Source organism: Bubalus kerabau, chromosome 8 (assembly GCF_029407905.1).
Source record: "Bubalus kerabau isolate K-KA32 ecotype Philippines breed swamp buffalo chromosome 8, PCC_UOA_SB_1v2, whole genome shotgun sequence".
Lineage (NCBI taxonomy): Eukaryota > Metazoa > Chordata > Mammalia > Artiodactyla > Bovidae > Bubalus > Bubalus kerabau.
The window spans coordinates 54431631-54443917 of record NC_073631.1 but is presented as its reverse complement, the minus strand read 5'-3'; the positions used below and the strand labels follow the sequence as shown (position 1 = coordinate 54443917).

Below are 12287 nucleotides of genomic sequence, written 5' to 3'. Positions count from 1 at the left end.
GCTGATACCACCCAGATATTTGAAAAATCTTCTTCTCAATTGCCATTGTCTTTGAATTTACTATTTGATTAATTATACACAATTTTCTACATAATTAGCTGCTAGAATCTCTGCAGAATTTCATACCATTCTGCCATGTCCCATTAACTCTCTCCCCAAAATAAATATATTTGCTTATAAAATGGATGTTAGGAAGTGATTGTTTATGTTACATGATTTTTTTTTTACTTTATAAAATATTCTTTATTAAGTAAGCATTTTTAGTGCATTTAAAGAATTATTGACATGTACACACTGCTATATTTAAAATAAAATGCCTTTCCATGAAAAAAGAAGAATTATTGAGGTCAAATTTTCTAGCAATTCATCAAACATATAGAGCCAACTATACTATTTGAGTCTTATTTTTGACACGCAGTTCCTCGAAAGGTATATCTGAAATAGGTTAGAGTTGTTACCCCCTGCAGCTGGAGGAACTGAGGCATCGTGAGACTGTTTTCATTTTGTTTTATTGTTAATTCTTGCTCAGACTGATGCAAAATCTAAAAGCCCTCAGCCAGTGATGGCACCGCTTGGCCTGTGCAAACATGAGCACCCTGAGTAAGAAAATACAGGCTACCTAGTATGGAACTGATTTTAGAAAGAAGTAAAAATGTGGCACACTTGACAGTAAATGAAATAAAGACTGGCCTTCATGTCAGCTCACTTTTGTTCTCTGTTTATATGCTGGAATCTCACTGTTGGGCTGACCTTGGGAGTCTAAGCCAGGAGACTACCTTAGAGGCAGAATGCTCATGGTACACTGAGGGCCTTTTGGTGCCTAAGAAACCCAGCACATGGGCTCAGGTGGTCATGCGCCTTCCACAAAGTACCTCAAAGCCAGCAGTGTCATGGCAAGGCTTCAGTTCTCATCCCCAGAGTCAGCCTGCACTCAGCCTGCTACATCAAGGCGTGAGAAAAGGTTTAGCCAATAGAGCCTTTGGGATCTCAGGTCTCTCCTAAGGCTCCTTTCATGAAGATCTCAGTTCATTACAGAAATCATCAGCTTTGTGTTACAAGACTGATTGTAAAATAAAGCAGTGAACTCATTTGGAGCTTTCTGTCGTCTGTCTCTATCCCATTGCACAGTCTCCATGCCGCAACAACTGAAAGCTGATTTATTAGATTCTGATAACATATGTTCACATTATTTGTTACAAGAGCCTGTCCCACCCTCCACTAAAACTTGGCTCTCACTTTGCTAAATTCCTTTGTTGCAAATGGACAAACTCACTATACCAAAGCCCTGTGTTGAGCTTTGTTTATGTTTGTACCTGGCAACAGAGATGATGTTCTTTCTCATTATTCATGGAAAAAGAGCCTCATTAGTGGCAGGACACATACTGTTGCTGAGATGCCTCGTTAGGGGTTTAGAGTTCAGCAGTGGTCAATCCGCTGCAGATGACCTAACCCCAGCTGAATCCTGGAGGGTGTTTTGGCTCAGACTTGGCTCAGGCCTGTGTCATTTACAGTAGAAATATAATGAAGTGGCTGCTGAAGTTACTGTTCTCGAGGAGTGAGCTGCAGCCACACCAGACTATTAAAAAACATGCCTCATCTTCTTCTCCCCGGACCAGAAAATGGGCTCTTTCCGGCTCATCCCTGCAGCTTTTCCTTGAGACCCAAAGGCCCTCGACCCAATTCTTATCCAATTTTCTTGCTCTGTGTGAGGAAGTGGAAGCTTCAGAGGGCTTGGAGTACAGAGAGCAATTGGGGCGCCCTGCTCTTCACCCTGGTTCTGATGTCATCATTGTAATCTGTGAGATGCTGGAGACAGCACTTTGAACCCCAGCCTCCCCATCCCTCACCATTGAGCCACACCCAGAGCAGCAGGATTAGATGTTATCTTTGCAAATCGGAATGCTCTGGTTGGGTAGCTGTTTCTTGGATGTTTTATGGGTACAGCAATCCTTCTTTATTACATTTGCTAGGTGGCTGAATTTTTTTAAGTAGTATGAGGGGAAGTGACACAATGGGATTGGTGCTGCTTCTCTGACCTTTGCAAAAAGGATTTAGAAATATGGCAAAGCACAGGGGAAAAAAACACAGCATGTTCTGAGGAAAGGAGGAAGGCAGCATATATTCCCTTTGCCTCATTCTTATTCTTCTTCACTTCTATTTTTTTTTTTGCTTTGACTTTTTAAAATGACATTTACAAAGTCCTTTTATAGGGAAGCCCTTTGGCAAGCCTGGATTCCAAGTAGGGATTACCAGTTAACTAGTCACACCTCCTTGTAAACTGCAATCTAATTTTTACTTTTCCCTTCAGATAGCTTTTGATCTTATGTTATTCCAGCCATTAGTCTGAAATGCTGTCTTGCCATTCTTAGGAATTTTCATGATCTTCTAGTTTCAATCTGTTAACCAACATTATGGGTGAGCAATTTTTATCCAGGTGGTTGGTGTTGGTTTTGGAGGGTCCTTCATACAATGACTGAAAAAACAGCAGCAGCTAACATTGAGTTCTTATGATGTGGCACAGTCAGACATGATCCTAAGCTTGGCGTGGATGGACTGGACTCATTTATTCTTGCCACAGCATATGAGGTAGATACTATTATTAGCCCATTTTACAGCTGTGGTAACTGGTACAGAAAGGAGTTAAGTAACTTATTCAAGTGAAGAGCCTGAGATGTCACAGTAAAGCCATGGAGATATTATGTTGTGAGGGCAAAGAGAGAAACTTAGAACAGCATTTGTTCGATATGATGTGAATTCTACGAGGAAAGGAAAGCAAGAATAAACTGAGGTCATCTGACCCCAGGCCCATGCCCTTAACCATCATCCCACTTCCACTGTCTCTGCTGTTGGCAGTATATTTAACTGTTTCTATTAACACTCTTCTTGTTGTTATCATTGGTTCCAATTATACACATTACCTATAACCCTTACAATGTCCTTGCAAGAAGGTAGGTATACCTTGCAAGAAGGTATTCTGTTTTATCAGATGCAAAGCTGAGGCTTGTGAATTTAAGTAACTTTCAAAACCACATTCCTTGAAAACTGCAAAACTGCAGAACTGAGATGCAAATTCAGGTCTAGCTGGCTTTAAGAGTCCATGTGTTTTTCATAAACGTAAGCCTCGTTGAAGTGACTTTCTTTTTCTCCCTCCTCTTATAAAGAATGAATTAGGCAGGCTGGAGCCATGGTGCAGAATTTCAGTGATGCCAAATTGTCTTTTAAGATTTTTAAAAAATTATTCCTTGAGAACTGGGCATATCTGTATTTGTCTATCTTTCTGAAACCATCTCCAATCACCTTGTTCCTGATTTCATTAGTCACAAAAGGGATTTGATGTATGGTGTTCATTTAATTTTAATTTATCTTTTTTTTTTCCAGTCATACATTAGCTATAAAGACAATGTTTTTAAGATCATAAGGTCATCAGAACCTTCTATATGAAGCCATTGAGAAAGTTGTTATAAGCTTTGGATTGCCTTTCAAAGAAGTTTATAGGCCACCTAGCTTGAAAGCTTAAGTCTGAAGATTAGGGTGGGAATGAGGAAAATAATTCATGAGTTTCTTATTCATTATCATTTGCGCATTTGAATTTTAGAAGAATCTCTCAAAGCAAATGAATATGAATATGAGTGCTCCCTTTGTGAGCATTTCCTTTGGGAGTACCTAGCTCTGTCTCTAGTTAGTAACTCCTGAGGATACCCAAGGCAGTCCTGGTGGTGGGACAGAGGACTAGCCCTGGTGCCAGCCTGCTGAGAGCAAGCCCAGTTCTGCCTTTCACTGGCTGGGTGAACTTAGTTCAGTTCAGTTCAGTCTCTCAGTTTTGTCTGACTCTTTGTGACCCCATGGACTGCAGGGACCCCATGGACACCAGGCTTCCCTGTCCATTACCAACTCCCGGAGCTTACTCAAACTCATGTCCATTGAGTCGGTGATGCCATCCAACCATCTTGTCTTCTGCTATCCCCTTCTGCTCCTGCCTCCAGTCTTTCCCAGCATCAGGGTTTTTTCCAATGAGTCCGCCCTTTGCATCAGGTGGCCAAAGTATTGGAACTTCAGCTTCAGCATCAGTCCTTCCAATGAATGGTCAGGGTTGATCTTTAGTATTGACTGGTTTGATCTCCCTGTAGTCCTAGGGACTCTCGAGAGTCTTCTCCAACTTCACAGTTCAAAAGCATCAATTTTTAAGCACTCAGCTTTCTTTATGGTCCAACTCTCACATCTCATGGATGTGAGAGTGAAGTTAAGCAAATCACCTAACCTTCTAAACTTCCATTTCTTTCTCTGAAAATGGAATCAAGACTTAGAAAGCCTAAGCAACTTGCCCAAGATCACACAGCTGGCAATTTGTTGTGAGGATTAAAGCATTAATCAATGGTGGCTCAGTAGTAAAGAATCCATCTGCCAATGCAGGAGATGCTGGTTTGATCCTTAGGTTGGGAAGAACCCCTGGAGATGGAAATGACAATCCACTCCAGTGTTCTTACTTGGGAAATGCCATGAACAGAGGAGCCAGGTGGGCTACATTCCGTAGAGTCACCAAAGAGTCAGACATGACTTAGTGACTAAACAACAGTGTTTAGAAAAGTGTGGGGCACACAATAAGAATTCAGTAACTATTAACCATTATAAAGAGACAAGGTGACCACTCCTGAACTTCACCCACTGTTCTCAACCCATTTTGTTCAAATGGAAAACTGTATATAAAATGTCAATTAAAATTATGAGAGCAGAAGAGCCCTGTCTTGTGTCCCCTAAAAACTGTTATAGCCTCTTGTTAAAATTAATTATACATCTAACAGGACATGTGAACTGACTCATTGAAAAAGACCCTGTTGCTGGGAAAGATTGAAGGCAGGAGGAGAAGGGGACTACAGAGGATGAGATGGCTGGGTGGCATCACTGACTCAATGGACATGAGTTTGAGTGAACTCTGGGAGTTGGTGACGGACAGGGAAGCCTGGTGTGTTGCAGTCCATGGAGTCACAAAAAGTAGGACATGACTGAGTGACTGAACAATAAAATAGGACATGTGTGTAGATATTTAAGAAGAATGGAAACACTTAGTTTTATCTCTAAAAAAATTCTTAAACATTTGGAAAACTGAAAAATAAAAATTGCCCAAGATTTTCACTCAAGATAAAGACAGATCGTTTCAGCCTCGGAGCAATTTGTACCAATGGAAATACAAATTCAAGCTCTTCTGGATACTTACTGCATTAGGGCATCTAGTGATTGCCCTAAATTTGAGGTCAGAAGCTTCCCTGTGAAGGACAGCTGGTCTTTTTATATAGTCATGAATGTTATATAAATGCAACAGCTATATCAAGACCATTTTTACTGGTACCATCAAGCCCATCCTAAATCTGTATTCTTATTTACCATCTGGTAATGTGCAGAAGAATTTCCCTGGTGGCTCAGATGGTAAAGCGTATGCCTACAATGCAGGAGACCTGGGTTCAATCCCTGGGTTGGGAAGATCTCCTGGAGAAGGAAATGGCAACTCACTCCAGCATTCTTGCCTGGAAAATCCCATGGATAGAGGATCCTGGTAGGCTACAGTCCATGGGGTCGCAAAGAGTTAGACACAACTGAGCGACTTCACTTCACAGTGTGCAGAAGGAATACTTTTAAGTACAGGACATGTTTGTAGCATTGGGGGAATACTTTCATCTCAGTAGATTGAAAGCAGAAATTCTAAAGAAAACATGAGGGAATCACTCTATGCTGAGACTCTTCAGAGAGTAAACTTTCTGCTGATCATTGTTTTACAGAGTCAGCATGTAGTTATAAGTAAAAATTTTATACACTGTTCATTGCCCAGGGCCTTACAGCTAGAACAAGTTACTCAGTGATCATCTCTGTTCCTTTGAAGTGGTCACCAGATACCCTGTCTTTTGGCTAGGCTGTTTTTCACTTACGTTTGTGAAACAAGTGGGATTTGAGATTTCAGAAGAACCATTGAATAGAATTTGTATTGAGGCTCTCAGCATCAGACTATCAGATTAGGCTGTCCAGACCTCCAAAATGGTACATTTCAGTCAAGTATATCTATAGATGTGAGTTTTGATACCACAGACATAAGCAGCTTTGGAGACATATCCACTGCAAAATTAGGTTGCATTCGAGAAAGAGGATTTGAAGTGCGGTCAGTCCCAAGTGACAGACTTTAAGCCTAGTCCAGCTCCCTTCCTCGGCCTGGTTCTTATGGAAAAGATCAAGGATACCGGGCAAATGTTGAAGAGAATTTTTGTGTAAAAGATGGGCAAATAATCACATTGCTGCTTCAAAAAAGAAAATAATTATCCGCCCTGACACCATGGACTATGGCTTCAGGCTGGTGGGCATAAGTCACTGAGAAGTAATGGCCCTGTATAGCTTTGCACTGAGTGCCCTGCTGACTGGGAAACCAAGAAGGATGTCTGTCATGAGGACTGGGCCTTTGAGGTTACAAAGTGGTTGGCTGTCATGCTATCTGTGCAATGAGCAGGACTACTCACAGGTGCTATTTCAGAGTAAAGACTGTATGTGTGAAAAGTTTCTACAATTTCTGATGATGGAAGACATTTTATGAATACATACATCTATAATTCACAGAATTGGCATAGGAACAACCCTCTAAATTTATGCTTGCTTTAGTAATCCTTATGGCCCAGTTATCATAATTTACCAAGGTAACATTTCTCTTTAGCTGGCCATCACCATCACATAAACTTCCATATTTGGTTCTAGGGCACCAGCCATAGAAGTGCTTTCTGACACAGACCCTCTGGGATAATCCAGTCCAGAAGTTGCAAATAACATCTGGTGTTTGCTTTGTAGCATAAGATAAATATTTCTTCATGTAGTTGAATCTGTGTTGCCTGCCACTCCCTTTGCTCCAAATTACTAAGATCAGTGGTGTTTCCTGATTGAATCATTGACTTCCCAGGTGACACACCTTTTTGAGGTTCTTTTTATTTTATATCAGTCCTTTTTATTTCTTCAGTGAAGCTTTCTCCTTGGATTGAAAGGGGACAACCTTAGATTGACTTTTTGAAGGTGGAACCAAACAACTTCATACTATCTAGAATCCCCTGAAAGATTTAAGAACACAATTATGCATATATGTTGTTGTTTTCTTTGCATCATATCATGAACAGGAGTAAACAGAGAAATCTTATTGAAGACAGTCACATGGAAGATAGAATCACATCATGGTACAGTAATAAGACATTATGGTCCACTGACAGGAAGGAGAAATGGGATGTATTTTCCTTAGTTTGTTTTTCACTTTTGTTTGTTCAGTTGGTCTGTTCATGGCTCCAGAAGAATCTGTCAAGGCTACATAAACTTCGTATATCAACTTGGTGTCTAAGAAAAGTGATACTTGATACTCTGTAATCTTAGGTGGTTACAGGGAGCCTAAAATTAAAACCTAAAAACCTAAAAATTAATTAGGTTAATTTTTTCAAATTAATTCAGCAAACCTTTATGCTGAAGATACTTTTAGGGACTTCGAGATTTGAAGATGAATATTATTTATTCTGTGTTGCCAAGAAGCTTTCAGTCTGTTGGAGAAAGAGGTTAAAAACAAAAAAGCAACCCATAATGAATCAAGGTGGGGTGAATCTGTGCTCAGTGAATCAGTTTGAAACATGCTGCAGGCAGTAGTGAGAAAGAAACTCGGAGAACAAGCCCTGTGTCCTCTTCTTGGACACGGATGTACTACGGTAGATGTTCAGAGTGCCTGTGGGAATGATCGACTTGTCAGATGGAGCTGCACTGTGAAATAGTGCTCTTACTTGTGAGGTGCTTTGGGACTTACTTATCTACTGGCTGCTGCCCTTGAAAACATTGTTTTAGACGTTTCAGTGTGAAATTGACCCTCAACTGACCAATCTCATACATAGGAAGAGTAATGATATTTTTAAAATTACATCTTGATTGTTATTATTATTACAGATGAACAAAGGGAAATTAGGCAAAAAGATCATCACTGGAAAAAAATTCTATCCTATCTAAGGTTTTGCCCCATGGGTTTTCTGAGACATTAAAATGACAGCTGTACTCATAATCACATGACTTTGTCCCAAGATTATTTCATTGAATTTCAAGTTTGTTGGCATGAGCCATTCATGACTTTTGAAAACTTAAGAGTCATCCTCCCCGAGATGACCTTTCTTTTTTTTTTTTTTTTTCCAGTAGCACCATTCTCATAAAGGGTGCTTGGGAGCCAGAAGAGGTGTGGTTTGCTTTCTTTGTTTCTGGACAAACTTTTGTTCAACCTTGCTTCAGCTTTTACTCTTGGTTTCTTCCTGCCCCACTTTCCCACTATACTGCTTTGTCAAATAGACATCTAGATTTAGAGCACAATCCAAAGTCATGCATTCTGCTGGAATGCTGTGCGTGCGTGCGTGCTCAGTTGTGTCTGACTCTTCCAGCCCCAAGGACTGTAGCCAGCCAGGCTCCTCTGTTCATGGAATTGTAAGCAAAGATAAATGAAGTATACATGTTGAGAAATAACACGTTTCTGACTCCCTCTTAAAGTACACATCAATACAGATCACTCTTGGCTCCTGGAAGCTAAATTAGAAGTAAATGTTTGCATGTCCAAGGAAGGTGATATAAAGTGATTTAATATGTTACTATGTTAATTTAGGATTTTATTCAGCAAACACTGACCACCAACTATGTTTCAAACATTGTTTTGTATTGTGGGTATGAAGTGATGAAGAAACACAGCTTTAACCCCTAAAGCACACCATGTGAATAGGAGAGGGAAATGAGAATGGACAGTTGATGTGAAGTGTAAAGACTGACAGAGTTTAACCCAAGATGGAAGGGACACCTCACCCAAGGTGATGAGAGAAACCACCCCCATGGAGGTGGGATCTGTGCTGAACCAAACAGTGAAGGTGCTGAAGGCAAAGAAAACACATAAAACACATTTGGGGCAGGACTGACACAGCTTGTATGGAGAACGTTGTTTCCCACAGAGCAGAGGGGTGGAGGAGGGCTGCAGCAGAAGATGCACTGGTGAGTTAAGCAGGACCCAGACCTCAAAGAGCTTTGATTCTGAAGACTATGGAGAGACCCTGAAGGCAATTTCAACAGAGGAAGGGCTTCATTCTGCCTGCAGAGTGAAGAGAGTGGCACAGTGAATTCTCACTCGGCCTAGTTTTGACTTGAGGTGGGTCAGGAGGTGAACACGGTGTGAAAGCCCTGAGACCTGGAGGGTAGGATGCCGAACTCCTGTGGCAGAGCTTTCAGACTCTGCAAAGAAGCAGAATTCTATCCTTCAGGGAGACATTTTCTAGGTTCTCCAACCAAGAAGTGTAAAGGAGTTATTAATAAGAGTTTGGTTTTTCTTCCTTTAACAACAAATGCAAATCCCAATGCAGAAACTTTTTATTTCATGGATAATCAAAACTTATTTTAAATGATAAGCACTTAATTTCATTTGGTCTCTGGTGATCTCTTTCTTAACTCCAGGAAGTCAAGACCTATATAGACCAGAAAAACCCTTAGATAATCTGTTTTTCGAGGGGAATGTAACTAAGATGTTACATTAAGAGTCTGCCAGGATTCATGTATCCTACCTACTTTCATCAATACCTGGATGCTTCTGCTGAGTGATAGCAGTGACACAAGGAGGAACAAAGTGAAATGTGAGGAAGAGGTGGAAGGTCTTTAGGGACCTTGCTTCTCGACACTATAATTACAACTAACGTAGACAAAGTCTGAGAGTAATTAATACCTTGGATTTAATTCTTATCAAAAAAAAAAAAAAGAACTTTCAGTTCAGTTCAGTCGTTCAGTCATGTCTGACTCTTTGCGACCCCATGGACTGCAGCACACCAGGCTTCCCTGTCCATCACCAACTCCCGGAGCCTACTAAAACTCATGTCCATTGAGTCAATGATGCCATCCAGCCATCTCATCCTCTGTCGTCCCCGTCTTCTCCTGCTTTCAATCTTTCCCAGCATCAGGGTCTTTCAAATGAGTCAGGTCTTCACATCAGGTGGCCAAAGTATTCGAGTTTCAGCTTCAGCATCAATGAATATTGAGGACTGATTTCCTTCAGGATGGACTGGTTGGATCTCCTTGCTCTCCAAGGGACTCTTAAGAGTCTTCTCCAATACCACACAGAGTTCAAAAGCAACAAATTTTTGGTGCTCAGCTTTCTTTATACTCCAACTCTCACATCCATACATGACCACTGGAAAAACCATAGCTTTGACTAGACGGACCTTTGTTGGCAAAGTAATGTCTCTGCTTTTGAATATACTGTCTAGGTTGGTCATAGCTTTTCTTCCAAGGAGGAAGCGTCTTTTAATTTCATGGCTGCATTCATCATCTGCAGTGATTTTGGAGCCCCCAAAAATAAAGTCTCTCACCGTTTCCACGGTTTCCCCATCAATTTGCCATGAAGTGATGGGACCAGATGCCATGATCTTAGTTTTCTGAATGTTGAGTTTTAAACCAAAAACTTCTGGCTCTCCTCTTTCACTTTCATCAAGAGGCTCTTTAGGTCTTCACTTTCTTCCATAAGGGTGGTGTCATCTGCATATCTGAGGTTATTGATATTTCTCCCAGGAATCTTGATTCCAGCTTGTGCTTCATCCAGCCCAGCATTTCTCATGATGTACTCTGCATATAAGTTAAATAAACAGGGTGACAATATACAGCCTTGACGTACTCCTTTTCCAACTTGGAACCAGTCTGTTGTTCCATGTCCAGTTCTAACTGTTGCTTCCTGAACTGCATACAGGTTTCTCAAGAGGCAGGTCAGGTGGTCTGGTATTCTCATCTCTTTCAGAATTTTACAGAGTTTGTCATGATCCACACAGTCAAAGGCATTGGCATAGTTAATAAAGTAGAAGTAGATGTTTTTTTGGAACTCTCATGCTTTTTCAATGATCCAACACATGTTGGCAATTTGATCTCTGGTTTCTCTGCCTTTTCTTAATCCAGCTTGAACAGCTGGAAGTTCATGGTTCAGGTACTATTGAAGCCTGACTTGGAGAATTTCGAGCATTACTTTACTAGCATGTGAGATGAGTGCAATTGTACAGTAGGTTGAGCATTCTTTGGCATTGCCTTTCTTTGGGATTGGAATGAAAACTGACCTTTTCCAGTCCTGTGGCCACTTCTGAGTTTTCCAAATTTGCTGGCATATTGAGTGAAGCACATTCACAGCATCATCTTTTAGGATTTGAACTAGCTAAACTGGAATTCCATCACCTCCACTAGCTTTGTTTGTATTGATGCTTCCTAAGGCCCATTTGACTTCACATTCCAGGATGTCTGGCTCTAGATGAGTGATCATGCCGTCATGATTATCTGGGTCATGAAGATCTTTTTTGTATAGCTGTTCTCTGTATTCCTACCACCTCTTCTTAATATCTTCTGCTTCTGTTAAGTCCATACCTTTTCTATCCTTTATTAAGCCCATCTTTGCATGAAATGTTCCCTTGGTATCTCTAATTTTCTTGAAGAGATCTCTAGTCTTTCCCATTCTATTGTTTTCCTCTATTTCTTTGCATTGATCACTGAGGAAGGCTTTCTTATCTCTCCTTGCTATTCTTTGGAAACCTGCATTCAGATGGGTATATCTTTCCTTTTCTTCTTTGCCTTTCACTTCTCTTCTCAGATCAGTTCAGTTTAGTTGCTCAGTCGTGTCTGACTCTTTGTGACCCCATGAATCGCAGCACGCCAGGCCTCCCTGTCCATCACCAACTCCCGGAGTTTATCCAAAGTCATGTCCATTGTGTCAGTGATGCCATCTAACCATCTCATCCTCTGTCTTCCCCTTCCCCTCCTGCCCTCAATCTTTCCCAGCATAAGGGTCTTTCACATGAACATCTCTTTGCATCAGATGTCCAAAGTATTGGAGTTTCAGCTTCAATATCAGTTCTTCCAATGAACACCCAGGACTGATCTTTAGGATGGACTGGTTGGATCTCCTTTCAGTCCAAGGGACTCTCAAGAGTCTTCTCCAACACCACAGTTCAAAAGCATCAATTCTTCAGCGCTCAGCTTTCTTTATAGTCCAACTCTCACATCCATACATGACTACTGGAAAAACCATAGCCTTGACTAGACACCTTTGTTGGCAAAGTAATGTCTCTGCTTTTTAATATGCTGTCTAGGTTGGTCATAACTTTCCTTCCTAGGAGTAAGCGTCTTTTAGTTTCATGGCTGCAGTCACCATCTGCAGTGATATTGAAGCCCCCCAAAATAAAGTCTGACACTGTTTCCACTGTTTCCCCATCTATTTCCCATGAAGTGATGGGACTGGATGCGAA

The 12287-nt window shown here is 41.0% G+C and overlaps 1 protein-coding gene across 6 annotated transcripts in view; it reads left to right on the top strand.

Annotated features, from left to right (window-relative positions):
• ST7 (suppression of tumorigenicity 7) overlaps nt 1-12287 on the top strand; it is a 277962-nt gene that overhangs the window by 212491 nt on the left and 53184 nt on the right. The gene's annotated exons all lie outside the window — the stretch shown is intronic.